Here is a 17,186-nt window from a genome sequence, read left to right on the forward strand (position 1 = left end):
GTTTCATCAGAGTGGGGCTAAGGTGCCACTCGGAGGCCCTCGACTGTCAGCTGTTCGCCCCGCAGCCCGGGCCCTGCCCCGAGGTGGGAGGGGCGCGTCCGAGGCCCCCCCTCTCTGCACAGGAGTCCTGCACACCAGCCGCGCCCGCTGTGTTCATTGTGTTACCGTCACTGGATCAGCTCCAGGCTTCCAAATTTAGCAGTCCTCTGCTTAGGCACAGCTTCTTGGAGTCATAGCCATATCTTAACGATGAGGGCAGCCCATTAAACATGATCTGATGGCTATCTGGAGTTTGAGCGATGTAGCTGACAGCTTAGAATGAAAGAAGATACATGAGTCCCCACAATATGTGCGCACAGAGCGAGCTTGTTACAAACAGGGACAGTAGATTACATCTTTCCAATAAACCCGAGTTTCATCACCCGACTACTCCCCGACGCGAATCGGCCGGGCCTCTCTAATAACCGGGCTAATGAGGGGGCACTGGGGGCGGGGGACCAGGGACCGAATACGAGGAACGCGCGGGTCAGGCAGAGGCTGCCAGCCGAGCTGAGGCAGCCATTTAATCTAGTCTGCTATCCCAACGTGGTTTTGAGGAACAGTAAATTGAACCCAGATTTTAAAGGATGAAAAAGGCATCCACCAATTAAGGGAGTGATGCGAATTTGGGGACGCCTTGAGTGGCTCCCTGCCCTCTCTGTGTTCTGGAAATATCAGGACTGTTGAATTGAGCTCTCACTCCTTCTGCCCCTTGTCAGGTATTGGGTGGGAGGTGAGGAGGCAGGAAGGGTGGCAACGAGAGTCGAGAACCAGGTCAGCTTGTTACCTGCAACCTAAGCCCCCGAGGACTGCCCAGGCAGAATTAATTCTTCTCCAGAAAGTTGTTGGTGGAAACACTGAGTTTGCTCTTGGGCTAAGTGTCCTTCTTAACGAGCTGCGATTCTTGCTCTACCAGCCCCTCCACCCCACCCCCCGACAGTGAGGCACGTCTCATCAGGATGATAACATCAGCCCAGGTGCTGCCACAGTCTTCAAAAATCGTAAATCTTAACCTGTCACCTAAGGGAAGGGGAGAAAAAAGGTTAAACAAGTTTGTGAAGAACCTTTCCCAGGTGTTATTTTGCAAGTTGAGAGCTAATTGATGGTTCTGCCATAATAGTTACAAGTGATAAAGATCGTGTAAACACTCCCCACTGGAGGGCACATTGGGGTGTCCCCGGGGCAGCCAACGCCAGATGGAGATGGAGGCCTCAAGCGGGGACAGCACCCTGCACTGCCTGATGGTTCTGAAGGCCTGACTCTCTAATCCCACGGGAGTCAGAGTGGGGACAGTCCATGCAAGAAACAGAAATCTAGGCAACTGGATGGCTAGGTAGAGGGGACACCTCCTACCAAGGTCAAGTCCAGTGAAGGCAAGGCTGTTCAAGGCAACCAGCTTATTAAGGAACAGCGTGGAGGAACTTGAATTCGCTCTTAGGACCCCATCTTTGCCCACCCCAGGTCAACTTCTAAAGGGCATAAGATCCGTTCCTTTTCAATTTTAAGGCTAATAACTCTCTTTGCAAGATGTGAAGGGGAAGGAAAGCTTTCCCATGGTTTCCCCGCAAAGCCCTGGGCCCCACCCCCGGGCCTCAGGGATGTAATTGGATTCCCGGGTGAGGGTGGGAGAGAAGCGATAAAGCAGAGTGAGAATTGTCACACAAAAGCACAAAGCCCATTTACATTTTCATTGGTTTCACAAGAAGAAAATATGGAGCCAGTTGAGTTTTTCTAATTTTTGCCATCATTGAAAAATTAACATTTGCCTGAGTAAAGACCATGGTGTTTACGTCCATGATATCACCCCCAACTTAGAGGGAGTCTAGAGCATCAGAAAATTTTTTAAAAATTAGAGATGATAACATTTTCATTTTCTCCTTTATATCCCGTAGGCTGGTTTTTAACGGCATTTGCTTGGGGATTTTTTTCTTATGAAAATAATATTATATGTGACGTTCAGGCTTCCATAAAAATGATGAAAACCACAGTTTCTTTGATGATATGTATTTGGAACCTATAAATAACACCAATATAAATAAGTCCTGAAGCAACAACGGGCAGAAGTTAAGTCACGTCAGATTCCATTCACTGCTCAGCTCGGTTGCTTTTGTGTTCCATCATTTGTAAATTAAGGAACAAATGGCTGCCTATTTCAGTAGGATGGACACACCTAGACCCTGTAGATCCTGTATCTGCCTGGAGTGTGCCGTTTCATTAAGATAGATTCCCTTCCACCCAAGATGACACAGACTCCCTGGGACCACGCTGGCTCCCAGCACAGGGGCCGGGGTGACTCGAACTTTGACATGGGAGTGAGAGACAGAAAGCATTTTGATGATGGAAATGCCTCTGGTTTCCACCCTCTCTTTCATTTGCCTCTGGAATTCAGCATCAATTTGTCAAAAGGATCTCTCCGTGTCAGCTCTTGCTTCACAGAAGGCATGTTCCTGAAAATAGTGCTTAAAAGTTCTGATTATTTTAAAGTGATTAAACTGTGTCTTTTTGTTGTTACTCTCATTTTCTGAACGACAAAGCGCTGGATCCCCACACTGGCCATTTTCACAAAATCAACCTGGGTTTGGAATGACGCACTCCCAGAGAGCTGGTGCGTGGGTAGGAGCAAGAAGCAGATGGTATGTCCAGGCTGGTGAAATTTTCAGGTCAATTCTGGGCAACACCAAGGCCAGGCCACCCCAGCCTTTAGCAGCTGACAATCTGAAATAAAACCTACACAATCTTTCAAATTCTCTCCTTAAAAAAGCAAAATAACCATCTCCCCACACCACCATCACAGGCAAGGGGATCTGGCAAAAAACAGGCCTCCTGTAATACAGAAGTCCACATGATAAAGTGAATTGACAGAGGAGAGACCACTGCGCCTTCTGGGCAGGGATGGGGGGCACATCCCAGACGTGAGGGGACGGTTTTCATGTGAATGAATGGTTTGTGAGCAATTTTTCCCAGTGAGTCAGGCACAGCGCGGTCTGAGGCTTCTTAGGCTTCCTGCTTCAATCTGTCTGATAAAAGTATTTGTGTCCGGGAGAGGATGAGAGCAGTGAACCCAATTCACAAGCGTGGTTAAAGCAACAGGAGTGGTACCCAGGGCATCCCAGCTGTGGAGGTTCAGTCTCCAGCCATATGAGGAAGGTGGGTACTCGGGCACCTCTCCATTACTCAGCGCCCCCAAGACCAGGAGATGCCCTTGGCCCCTGGGCCTGGACTGCCCACTGACCCCCCCCACCGGGGGCAGCACCAGGAGGGGAAGCTCAGCTCTGGAGAAGGGGCCTGGCAGCACCTGCTCCCCGGACACTGGGCAGCCGAGGGCCCCTCCTGAGACGGTCGCCATGTGCCCACTATGCTGTTTTCATTAGATAGACTCACCTTTTTTTTAAACTTAATAAAATTAATTTAAAACAAGTCTTTATGTCACTGCTGTAATCCGAATCATTTGTTAATTCTAAATACAAGTCTATTTAAAACAAACAATGTTATTAAATTATAAAATTAAAATGAAAACAGCAATTTATAAGGATTGGTAAATCTAAACCATTTCTTAAATGTTCCTCACTGAGGAAAGCAGGTTTCTCCAGGGAAGCAATGGACCTGTTTATGATAAGTCATGATAAGGGGCAATCGGCCCCATGTTCAGGTCGATAAGGTGCTGTTCTACATCAATTCAGCCGCCCTGGGATTCGTTTGTTTGGGGTACTCCTCCTGCACGTGCCGGAAACTCACGGCTGGCGGGCGTCTTCTGCAGGACCACACGGGCCCCTCACGCCCAGGACGTGGGCTCTGCTGCAGACCCTCACCTCTGCTTCCCTGCTTTTCCTCGGAAGAATTTGTTCTCAGCAGCCCAGCAGAGCCTCCTCACTGCCCTTCACAACATCAGTCCTGACCCCGAGCCCTCAGTCTGGACATGGTTTGCACTCTTACCAGAACTCACAGCCACACCCCCAAATCAGGGAAACCGAGAAGTGCAAAGATTTCTTCTAACAATAAATAAATAAATGTATTTCCTTGGCCTTCCCTCCCCCCACCCCTCCCCCCTCTTCCCCTCCCCCACCCCTCCCTCACCCTGCACATTCCCCATCTCAGATGGGTCTGAAAATGTGACCACCTCGTCCTGCTGGGAGTGGGCTCATCCTGCAGGGGGCGGCTGCTGACCCCCACCTTCAACCACATCTTGGACTGCCAACCTCGGCCAGGCCAGTGGGCAATGCAGCCCAAACAGTGCAAATCCCCAAAAGGGGCCACGAAACGTTTGGCAGAGCTGGTCGGGGGAGCATATTATAAAGCATCATCCAAAAGCATTTAAAATCAGAAATAGCAGAATCTTTGATTTGACAACTTTTAATGGAGCCAAAATATTTACATTAAAAACAGATCATTTGGCCACACTAACAAAGTCAGACCCTCCAAACAGTTTTGAATGGCCTAGGCATGCAGAGACCTCTTCTAATTGGCTGGTGACCAGAGAGCGTTAGTACGTGTGGCCAGCCCCACCCCCTGTGTAAAGAAAGCCCAACAAGGCAGCAGCATTCCAGGGCTGGGCCCCTGAAGACCAGGCAGGCAGGCCCCAGCCCCGGCTGTACCACATGGGCGGCCGCCCTGAGTCTGGGCCCCTCACTTGCATCCTGTTATTTAAATCGAATGGACAAGTGCGCAAATTTTTGCTGCTCCTTTTGAGTCATGAACTCAAGAGAAACACTGCTTTGCAGACTATTATTCAGCCTCTTTTGCTATTTAAATGCATCCCCACCAAATATGACTGTGAATATGAGAAATGTTTGAATGTGTTTGTGAATTAGAATGTTCTAACTCGCTGCTATTACTAAATATCTCCCTTCAATTCGATCTTCAGATGTTCAAAGCACACCCTTTGTCTGCGCTGGTCTTGCCCGCTCGTGTGCACTTGTAGCGGGAAGCACATTTTCAGATGGTACAAACAGCACGTTTTTCACTCACTGACTGAATTGTGCAGACCCCAGAAAGAGTGGCTCCCTTTGCTTACAGAGGTTTAAGAACCAAAACCATTAGTAACTTTTACACTGCATTTGTATCTCACGCTAATTAAAGACAGAAAAAGAGATCAGGAAAAGAAGGGCAGTGATTTTTATTTGAAGAACTTTTCTGTTGTGACTAATAGTCAACATTCTATGCCTCCTGCTAAATGGAGCTTAACCCAGAGAGAGTATCACATCTGGAAAAGATGGGGAGATGGTCATAAAGGAGAGGAGGATGAGAAATTCACTCGGAACGCGGATGAGGGGCAGGCTGCTCTGGGGCCAAGAGGGACAGCTCTGGACAGCAACGAAAGCTTTGTTTGATTGATCATTTTTAAGTTATCAACATAATAAAGTTTTAAAAACCTCTCTGCCCAAGAAAAAGAAAGCAAAACTACTGTCTTTTGAGTTTATAGGCTCTTAACTGGCACTACATCCTTATGTTTTCTTTGAGGACAAATTCTTAAATATTATTTTTATTTTATTTTTATTAAGTTATTAAATTGCATTTCCTTTAAAACTTGGTTTGGGTCTTTTTGTTCCCACCCACTGTGTTCAGGAAATCCCAAGAAGAGGGAAATTATAGAACGTAGTGAAAGATATAGACCAAAACATACCCTCATATTTTAGAAATTTTTGCTTTCATAAAAGGAAGAGAAACTCATCAATGTTAGAAAAGCTTCTTTTCAGTTTGACTTTCGAGGGGTTTCAATTTCCATAAAGATGTGGTTTTGAATATATTTTTTTCAATGAAACTTGACTTGTTCCAAGTGATTTGGAGGCATGGGTTATGTTCTTCGTGGATGGGAGAGATTTATTTCCCTAGAAACCACAGAATGCCAAAATCTCCCTGTGAATGATAGATCCTCCGGTCTCTCCCCTCCCTGGAGCCTGCCCTGTCCAACTGAGAAAAGATAAACCCTGTGATTTATTCGGGGAGCACCCAGCTTTGCTCGGGGGTAGACAGGGTGCTTCTCCCGTGAGGATGCAGCTGGAGCAAACCAATGGTTTCGCTGGGCTGGGAAAGTGCATCCCTCCCCAGCCTCCTATCAGGTCCGCAGAGGGGAAGCATCTCACTTAACTAGAAGCATAAGATAAATGATCGTCTGTGACTTTTACTCAAAGTAATATTTCAACTGTTGTACCTTTCTAGTACATTTCCTTTGTTTTTACAACTGTTCCCTAATCTGAAAGAGTTTGCCATGTCAGCAATAAATGAGAGTTAATAGTATGTGCCCTTTATGGGGAGAAAAATATACACAGAATTCAGTCATGAGAAGAAAATTAAAAACCTGCTTAATCAGCAAGAGTTAGAACGTTTTACAATATCAGATGAGCTAATATATGGCAGCTAATGTGTCTACCCCAAAGTCTGACATAACCTATAGGAATAGCTACATGATTTCATGATTTTCTCCCTAATGTTAACCAAAGGACCCCAGTGATTCTGAATTATTAAATACAGGCAGACCTTGGAGATATTGTGGGTTCGAGAATGAAACGAATATCAAGATAAAATTAGTCACACAAAATTTTTGGTTTCCCACAAGTAATGTTTACACTGTACTGTAGTCCATAAGTGTGCAATAGCTTTATGTCTAAAAAAACCAATGTACATACCTTAATTAAAAAGTACTTTGTTGCTAAAAAATGCTAACCATCAACTGAGCCTTCAGTGACTCATACTAGCAACATCAGAGATCACTTGGCACAGTTCAGCATGAGACATAAATAATAATGAACAAGTTTGAAATATTTTGAGAAATACCAAAATGTGACTCAGAGACACAAAGTGAGCAAATACTGTTGGAAAAATGGCGCCGATAGATGTGCTTGATGCAGGGTTGCCCCAAACCTTCAATTTGTAAGGAACCAAAACACCTGCCAAGCACTGCAATGGGAAGCACAACAAAATGAGGTCCACCCCTACTGTCCACACACAGTTCTCAGGAGAGAAGGAGCCAGGGGGATAATTAACATCTCTGCATTTTATGTTGTTAGAACCTGCTGTGTGGGTTCCAGTTTCATCAAATCAGAATAGAGAGTCCAGGAACAGAGTAAAGCACAAATGAAAATTTGTTAATTGGTAAGTTAATCTCTCAAATCACTGCCTTAAAGAATGAATTTTTTTCATAAATGGTGTGGGGTTCACCACTTGGATAAAGATGCAGTTTGATCCATACCTCACACTGTATACCCCAAAGAACGGCAACTGTATTACAGATTTTAATTTGAAAAATAGTCACTATAAGGAAATTCAAAAGCCAAATGACAAACTGAGAGAAGAAATAGTTGCCATTTATAGTGTAGACAAAGAGTAATATTGTGAATATTAACAGAGTTTTTAAGGTTGGAGAAGAAGACCAAAAACTTACAGAAAAATAGGCAAAAGACAAGATATGCTTAACTTTTCAACTTCACTCAAAGTAACTTAAAAATCACACCAATACCTTATTTCTCATGTATCAGAGTGGCAACAATTCCCGAAATTCGACAACATTCTCTATAGAAATGGGCACATTCCGTAATTGCTGGTCATCAGAATGTATTCACAGCGGATAATCACAGGGATTGTATCCAAACAGCAAACATAAAATAAACATGAAAAAGCAAAGTTTCTGGTCCTTTGGTGAGGAAAATAACTCTTTCCTTTTAATTCTCAGAAGGTTTGGGGATTTTTGTAAAGTGTCTTTCCTATCATTATAGAACTGATTTCTGAGATTATAAAGGGAAGGAAATAGAATCTCTTCTATTTTTAATTTTTAACCATTCTTTTCTTGATATTTTATTTAATAGATCTGTCAAGATACCATTTCAGAGACTACAAACCTTGGCCAAGTTTTGAAAGAGGTAGTCCCCCGCCAGGCCCAACGATGCGCCCACCTGAACCAGGAGAGGCAGAAAATGATTCTCTAGGGGCTCGTGGGATAGAAGAGCAGTGAGACCCCAGCCTCACCTACTTGGCCTCACCTGCAGAGGCTTCTGGTAGCCAAGCTTCGTGACCCCAGGGGGCACCATTCACTCGGCTCATGGGAGGGGGTTATGGATTAACAATGAACTGGACTTTGGTTTTCGTGTTAAAAATTAGATTTCATTTTATCTTAATTGTAAAGATAATTTAAAAGATTTGTTTGGGGTCACTAAAATGTCTGGTCCCGCAAAGTTTGGACTGGTCACCCCTCCAGGCAAATCAGTAGTGAATTCCTTTGTTCTTCCAGGTGGAGTCATGGAAGGTTGTGTTTCCTCTTGAGAGGGTCATGGTGGCATTTACACCACTGGTGTGTGGCGAGTAGTAGGTTACTGCTGAGGAAGGAATCCCCATTTCATTTCTGATGTGATTAAAAGGTCATGTCCTCAGTGTGAAGAAATAGCAGTGGCACCGGCAGCTGGGACGCTATTTCAGACCATAACCTGACCTCTGGTCACGCAGGAAGCCGATACTGATCAGTGCATTTTCCCTCCCATGAGGCTATGCATTTTAGGGAGGCAAAAAGTAGCAATGTGAATATTATTTAGATGCCAATGTTTTCACAAAGATCACAAAACAAAGCCTAGAATTGTGAGATCACATGCAATAGTGGATTACTGTGACTGTCTTGGGTTTTGTATGAAGTCTCACAGAAGACAATCACACGCACAGTTACACACATGCCCATACACTCACACACGCGCATACACACACGCACATGCACACATGCACGCACCCCCCTGAGCACAAACCTAGCTATTGCCTTCTGTTGGGTCCACCCCAGACACGGCCATGACTTTTCAGCCTCATGGGGTGAGATGCCGTCCCCAGAGTTTTCAGCAGGCCCAGAAAGGCGCTCTTGTGAATTAAACAGCTCCCTCTTGTATGCACATCAGCTGTGAGTCCTTCCAGCATGTGCTCTGAGTTTCGACACTCGAGGGTCTAGGCTGAGCTAAGCCGCTGGACCAGGAGTGGACGCCCCCACCAGCCTCCAGCCTCCAGCCTCCACTCTGTCTGACCTATCCCCCCACTCACAGCCTTGCTTGTAACCCCACGCCCTGCAACTTCCCACCCTTTGCAGGACAAAGGTGGCTGTGCTGGGGGGGGCGGCCTGCCAGTCTGGCCTCTGGCTCCTCTCCAGCCCCCCTACCCGCACCCCTTGGGGCCCTTGCTCCCCCAGTGCCTCCCCACACGGGCCTGCCCTGAACCCTTTGGGCAGCTCCTGTGACACCTCTCAGAGCTTCTCAGAATGGCTGTCCCTCCTCTGACACTCTTGTCCCAACACCTGCTCCCAGGGTGATGGGCGCCTTGCTGGGAACACAGTAGATGCTCAGTAAACACCTCCCGAGTGGAAGGGGGAATGAGTACTACAGATGCTGCCACTTCTCCTGAATCCAGGCGATCTTTAGATTAATTTCCAGAGACCGGAGGAACTTCATCAAATACTTCCACTATCAGTAATATCTTAGTAGTACCACGAAATGCTTTATCTGGCAGTAAAGTAAATAAGAGATGGAAATTTACATACTTCATATTTAACTGCCTCTCTTTCAAGAGTCCCCGATCAAAACAGTACAAGGATGATGGCTAAAATGCTAAGATCCTTATTCATCGGCACGCAGTGAAAGCCAACGTGATGGCTCCCAAGGGTCACTCTGAGTCGCAGAAGCAGACGTAGGCTGCCGTCCCTGCCCTCAAGGGAATTAGAGTCTGGTGGTCCTAGTGGACCCCATCAGCCTCTCCCAGGCACACGCAAACTGAGAAGAGCCGTGAAGCCAGCGTGAAGAGCTCTTCCTCCACTGTTCATCCAGGGTGACGTGCATGAGTGAGCCGTCCTCGCTCTTCACACGCTGCTCAAACTCCAGCAGGGATCCTACAACACTGGTAGCACAGTCCGAGTCTTAGAGACAGGAAAAGTCCTAGAAGCCAAAGCACTCGCTCTTCCAAAGCCCTCGAGCCTATCCCTGGCTCTCTTCCTCCTCACAAGTGGTCCACGGATCCGCAGCACAGCACGTCCGGGAGTTCCTCAGAGGTGCAGAGCCCGGGCCTGCCCAGACCTAGGGGCCAATCCAAGCCTGCATCCCCGCAAACGCCCCAGGTGATTCCTGGGCACCTCGCAAGCCCACCCAGGCTGGGCATGAAGTCTGTTGCTCAGCACAAACACGACTCGCAGACAGAACGCGGGCCCCCCTGCGCGATCCTCTCATGTGAAGTCACAGCCCCAAAGAGGGGACGCAAAATCCCCACCTGGCAGCATCTACCGTGTGTCCCCGAACGGCTCCGGCGTTGCCCTGACCATCTCGGCCACCATCCACCTTTCCACTCTGAGCTCCCCAACCTTCACTTCTGGGGGCTCCTTGTCTGCCTCACTCTGCCCAGCGTTTCCTATTTATCGATTTCATGAGAAAACACTCTCTGAGAGCCCGGAGGTGGTGGGACGGGGGTGATGGTGAGGGAAGACTCGTATTCAGAAGACGCTGTTTCGGGGTCCCCAAGACACCCTCCACATCCAACAATCCCCTGTGAGGACTCCCAGCGCTCGGCCGTGAGTTATTCCAGCCAGGAGACACAGACCACAGTCAGCAAAGGGAAAGGCTCATGGGGTGAAGTGCAGGGGGACCAGGCAGGAGCTCCCAGAGTCCTCACCCTCGGGGCCCCAGGACAGGCTGAATCCCCCAGCAATGCATGGTGACACAGGGACCCCCATTAGAGACTCAGGGCCCGCGATTTTATGGGGGCTGGTCACGTGGGCTCCTTCTGCCTGGCACATGCCAAAATTCCAGACTCCCAGCAGGAAGGCAGGATTCAGCCCGAACCCAGGATTTGTACAGTTTGGACACAGCCAGGCCCTTTATCAGTCAGGGTGGTGAGAACTCTCCCTAAATCCGTTTCCCATATGCCACAGAAGGCCAGCCTTGCGAGCAGACCTCTCTAAACTGAGTAGTCTCAGGTCTGCTGTGCTAACCCTTTTCTGCACAGATGCATTTATTTCCTTCAACAGATTTTGGAATACGGCCATTACTATCCATTAAATTTGCAGTTTTAAGTTGAAATGGCAGGAACTTAAGTTACATCGTGTAAAGAAATCCCTGATAGTAAAGGGTTAGAGAAAGAACAAAAATATTTGGGGTCAGGTTGATCATTGTGTGTCTCTCTCCCTTTTACAGCTACCATCCCAGGATCTACAATAATGTCACATCAATGAAAAAATCATAACTCTTTGGAAATTAACAGAAGCCCCAGTATACAGGAGTCCCTAGTGTAATAACTGAGGAGAAAAATTCTCTGTTCCCAGGCCGGAATCACAGAACCCTGGAGCACCTCCCCCCTGGTGACGGAGATAGTAATTGCCACCTACAGTCTACAGACTGGTGACAGTAATTGCCACGTCAAAGGCATTCTGGCAACGTTTGAACTTAACTATCATTGACTGTACTGTTTTTATCGATTGTTCAGAATAAGAACCGATCTTGATTTGGCTAACATCACACTTGAGGTCATCCCCACGGCCAAGCTCCCATTTTTATTCCATGATTAAGAACCCAAGACCACGGATGGACCCAGAGGAAACGTCCCCATGGCCCTCGCTCACGTGCTACAGAAGGAAGAGTGACACAAGTCTATTTGACTCTCTTCTGACCAGCCAAAAGATTAGCATCATCTGACAAGACCGAAGCCGGAGAAAACTGGGATTGGTCAAGTAAGAGCTGTAATAAAGAGTGAACCTAAAACACGGTTCCATGCTTCACCTTCTCCAAGTGTCACTTGCCTTTCAGTTAAAATGGGAGGAATATGGAGGCTGCTGAGGAACTCATAGATGTTTCCAGGAACTGACATATTTTTATACTCCACCTGCATTTAAGGTTGCTTGAAAGCATTATTTGTCATTTCTTTCCGAATAGACATGAGTCTCTGGTCACAACATCCACTAGACAGGATCTGGTCAGACAGTAACCGCAGAGGCTCCAGAAGGCCTGTGTGTGGGAGGGGCAGACACCCCCTGCGTAGCTGAGCTTCTTGTCCGGGCTGAGGTTGGCCTCCTGCTTGCCTGGTTTGGAAGTGTTGCTGCTTCAGTCCCTGGAGCCCACCTAGGGCAGGGCATGCTGGGGTAGCCGCAGGACGGATCCACTGCAGAAAAAGCATTGCCCATCCTTGGCTGGGGAAGGTCACTCCTGGTGCAGCGGCCTGAGTCGTGGTGAAGATGCTCCAGGTGACCCTCCACCACGGCCGGACTCGGCCGCCTCTGAGTGGAGCTGGTGGGCCTCAGGCAGGCAGCCAGGGGTGAGGAGCCCCACTCACGGCAGAGTAAATACCCCAGCCCCTCTCCGCTCATCCCAAACCACTGAAGCACACTGGCAGAGTCTGCGTGGGTTGGATCACCCCGTTATTGCCATCCTCTCAAGTGAGTTTTCTCCTCTACCACCTGGTGACAATATTACTGTGATTTAGCCGAAGTTTTCTGTCTCCAGGTTAAAGACTCAACATTTTCTGAAGGTGCCATTTCTCCTTAACGGGGTGAGTCATGTCCCCGTAGGAGCACCAGAACTAACCTTCAGAAAAGATGTTAAACACGACCTTGTAGGATGTGAAATGCATCCCTCGAATTTTCCTTATGGCTTACCATATTTGCAATCTGAAACTTATATGGTTGGAAAACAAATATGTTTTCTTCTTAGAAGTGTTTTAAAAAAATCAGTGCTTGCAGACCATTGTGAAGCCCTTGGTTTCAACCTTTTGTACAATAGAAACAGAACAGATTTAGAGGCTGCTGTCCAGGGCCCCGTGGCTGCAGGCAGGTCCCGGAAGGTGTTTGCCAGAAAGTAGGCCACCAGAAGCCAGGGCAGATCGGGACAGTTCCCCATGCTGTACAAATGAACGCCATCCAAGCACGGTGGCAGAGGTATCTATCAGGAAGGCAGCACTCTGTTCATCAGCCATCCCCGCTCCTGGAGCTGGAAGGGAAACCCAGTGGCTGATTCAAAAACGTGAGGACAGAAACCTCACGTAGAGGCGAGATTCAGTGTCAGGCTGTGTCCTTGAGGGAAGCTGAAGAGTCCTTCAGAATGCAAACAGGCGATGGTTCTTCAGAAACAGGAGACCTCAAAAGCATGTGTCCCCAGGATCGCATAACGCAAAGGTGGCAAAGTCCTCAGAGGGCCCCCAGCAGGGGAAGTTTCCCTCTGAGGCCCCTCAACAAGGGGCAGTGCTGGTCAGGGCGGAGCCACCGGGGAGAAGACTGCAGGATGGCGGTGCAGGACCCAGCCTGGCCTCACCTGGAGCAGCCCCCCGACCCCTGGTACATACACATTGAGTTTCCAAGAACGATGTGAGTTGAGCAAGGGTTTCTGTGCCCCACAAAGATTAAGAATTCTATTTTACAAATAAGTAAACAGAGATCCACAGGGATCAGTGCTCTCCTAGGAAAAAACAAGTAGCACTCGGCTCTTTCCACTCAGCCCTGCAGTTCCTGTGATAACAAGAACGTGGGCCCCGGGAAGAGAGTCGGGGATGGTGACCAGGAGGCACTGGGTGACAGTGAGGCTGAGGGGGCCTGGGCAAGGGTCATTTGGCCGGGGGGGTTTGTTCATCCTTTGCTTATTCCTCTTCAAGGTCCATGATGATAGGGCCAGTCGAATCATGGCCCCCCAAAATGCCCACGCCCTGCTTCTCTGGAACCTGTGACAATGCTGTGTTTGGTGACAAAGGAGTCTCTGCTGAGGGGATTAAGGTAACAGCATCATCCAGACTGTCAGGTAGGCAGAATCTCATCTCGTGAGCCCTTAAAATAGAGACTTTCCCTGCCTGGAGGCAGGAAAGCTGCAGATGTTTGAAGCATGAGAGGGGCGTGACCGGCCATTGCTGGGGGGCCAAAGGGAGAGCAGGAGAAGCGCTGGGGGGGGGGGGGTGGCCCTGCAGGAGCACGACAGGCCCTCAGCTGATCGCCTGCAGGAACACGGACCTCAGTCCTACAACCAGGACTACCTGAATTCCAAAAGCAACGGGAGGGGTTTGGACGTGGATTCATGTCAAGAGCCTCCAGAAAGGGGAGTGGCCCTGCCAAGACTTTGATTTCGGCGTGTGAGTCCCCGATCAGAAGATCCGGTCCAGCCAGGGATCCCTGGACTTCTGACCTACAGAACTGTGGGATAATACACGTGTGTGGTTTCAAGCTGCCGAGTCTGTGGTGTCAAACATCATTACAGTAGCAACAGAAAACTAATTCAGGTGATGAAACATCCTGGAGACACTTAGTAAGGAGGACTCAGGAGATGTTATAGGGGAACACCAGGGAGGTCCCATCAAGATAGCCAGGCTGATTCTTGCCTCCTTAAAAATCAGGCAGTAAAGGAGAAGTCACCATTCTGAAAGAAAGGAACTCATGGTCCCTAGAACAACTTACTCACATAGAAGAAAATGACACAGAGGTTAAGTTTGTTGTTTTTTTTTTTTTTTTTTTTTTTTTTTTTGCTTATCTCTTTTAAATTTTATTTATTTATTTATTTATGGCTGTGTTGGGTCCTCGCTTCTGTGCGAGGGCCCTCTCCAGCTGTGGCAAGTGGGGGCCACTCTTCACCGCAGTGCACGGGCCTCTCACTATCGCGGCCTCTCCCGCCGCGGAGCACAGGCTCCAGACGCGCAGGCCCAGCAACTGTGGCTCACGGGCCCAGCCGCTCCGCAGCACGTGGGATCTTCCGGGACCAGGGCTCGAACCCGCGTCCCCCGCATTGGCAGGCGGACTCCCAACCACTGCGCCACCAGAGAAGCCCCTGTTTTTTTTTTTTTTTTTTTTTTTTTTTTTTTTAATTAACCATTTCTATACAAAAATTTGGGGGCCAGATGAACAAAATCCCTTTCATGATGGTGATGATAATAATAATAGCAGTAAATATTTGTGCAGCACTTAAAAATTTATGAGATTCTTTCACGTCATTATTCCCTTCCATCCTCCACATTCCATGAGACATGTATTATTATTTATGTTTTATAAAACATATACATGTCCAAGGGGGTCACCAAGAGTCAGAGAAGATCAGGGCAGTTCCCCACGTCACACACATAGGCCTGAGCTCCACCGGGACGGTGGCCCCCTATGTGCAACATCATCTCGGCTCCTGGAGCAACAGCAGATCCCAGACAAAGTGGTCCAGAGTCCCTGAGACCCCCTTTCCTTATGGCTTCCCAGACTCCCTCTCCACCCACATCCCCAAGCTTCTTCCCGATGTTCCAGGAAGCTCCGCCCCCTTCCCCAGGCCCAGGTCTTCAAACTCCGGGCTCCGCAGCCAGGCCAGCCATGGCCATCCCTTCCCCCATGTGGGCTTCCCCTTTCCTGGCCAGCATCGCTGCTGAGAAGCGGTTCCCTACGGTGCCCCGCACGTCCCCGGCTGGGCGTGCACCCCACCGTGAAACCCACAGCTTCTGCCCCACGGACAATACATGCCTGCCCGCCCCTGGCCTCCCAGGGCTTGGGGGGCTCTCGCTTTGTCCCCCCAGGTCCCAGCCTGTGTTGGACCAGCAGCACATGCTTCTCACTGCCACACAAGGGGAAGGACAGCATCGCCGCCCTGGTCTGTACCTTTGAACGACAATTCCGGGCCAGACCACCTCTCCTCTCTCCAGCCAGGCGTCCCAGTACCAACTGCAAGGATATAAACTCCGACACCCCCGCTTGCCATCTGTGCTCCTATATTGACGTTGTGACTCCCTACTAGGGCCCAGACATTATGCTCTGTGGTGAGGACAAGATTAAAAGCAGCTCGGGGGGCTGTTGGTCTTACAGAAGGATTTGTTTGTGGTGAAGTAAAGCGTGGAAGGGGGGGAAGGGACTGTAGGAGGGAAATGAGGTCGAGTCCGTGTTCCTGTGAAAGAGCCGACCCCAGGCAGTTCAACAACCCTCCTCCTCCGAGTGCCCTCTTCCAAGTTTACAGTGAGATGGTGTGTCCTGCTCCCTGCGGTTGGGCAAGGCGCCGGGACTAATTCTAGGAAGGGGCTGTGAGCAGAGCCTGGTGAGTTCCTTCGTGGCGGAGGTATTTAATAGGCAGGACAAGACACCCCTGCAGAACTTTCTTGCCTTTTGCACAACAATTGGCAACATTCAAACTGGGTCCTTGAAAGATTACGATGAGCACAGCTTGGAGATTCAGGATGAGAAAGAAATAAATCTGTGGTTTTAAACTACTGACATTTTAGGTTTGTTTGTCACTAAAAAATAGCTTACCGTAAGTGATACTAGAATTGGTACCAGCATTGGGGCGCTGTCACCACAGAAAATCTGAAATATGTGGCGCTGACTTAGGGGTTAGTTGTCAGCCAAGGAGGAAGCTGGTATTAGAGCTAGTAAGGGTGCCAGTCTGTCTTATGAGGTGGTGAAATATGTGATAAAGTTCTCGCCTATGGCAACATGGATGGCATGTAATATACCTAGTAGGCTGAAGGGATTGCATAATGGAAGGTTAGCAGCATGTTATTGTTAACCTAGTTACCTTGGGCTGCACTGGAGATAATACTACAGGAGATAATACTAAAGGTTTGCGCTCAGAAAAGAAAATGAGGAGTAGAGGTCCGAGCCCAGAAATTAAGGGGCTTTCAGAGTTGGAAGGTACAGCTTCTTCTCATCAAGGCATGGCCACCAAGCCCATTGTTAAAACTTCAGAATAGATGCAAAGTCCTGTTTCCAGTGGATAAAATGTCTTGGGCACATGACTAAAGGTGTCCCCCCCACCAGAGCCAGACAGGCTTACGCACATGGAGAGACAGAGACCCGGATGGAGAGACTGGCCAGGGGGCAAAAGAGTAAAGACAGCAGATCTAAAATGGACATGAGGAAATTGACACATAGAGCTGAATGGGATCATATAAGTAAGAAATTCAATATGTTTTGTGCTTTTTGTTTTGTTTTTTAATTTTGGTAAAATGTACATACATAATATTTGACATTTTAACCATTTTCAGGTATACAGTTCAGTGGCATTAAGGACATTTACATTGTTCTTCAGAGTCCCACCGTCCATCCCCAGGACTCTTTCATTTTCCAAAGCCGAAGCGCTGTCTCCATAAAATACTCATTCCCTGTTCTCTCTCTTCAAGCCTCTGACAACCACCGTTCCACTTTCTGTCTCTATGAATTTGACAGTTCTCGTAAATGGAATCATACAGTGCTTGTCCTTTTGTGATTGGCT

This window comes from Balaenoptera ricei, chromosome 3, assembly GCF_028023285.1.
Source record: "Balaenoptera ricei isolate mBalRic1 chromosome 3, mBalRic1.hap2, whole genome shotgun sequence".
Taxonomy (NCBI): Eukaryota; Metazoa; Chordata; class Mammalia; order Artiodactyla; family Balaenopteridae; genus Balaenoptera; species Balaenoptera ricei.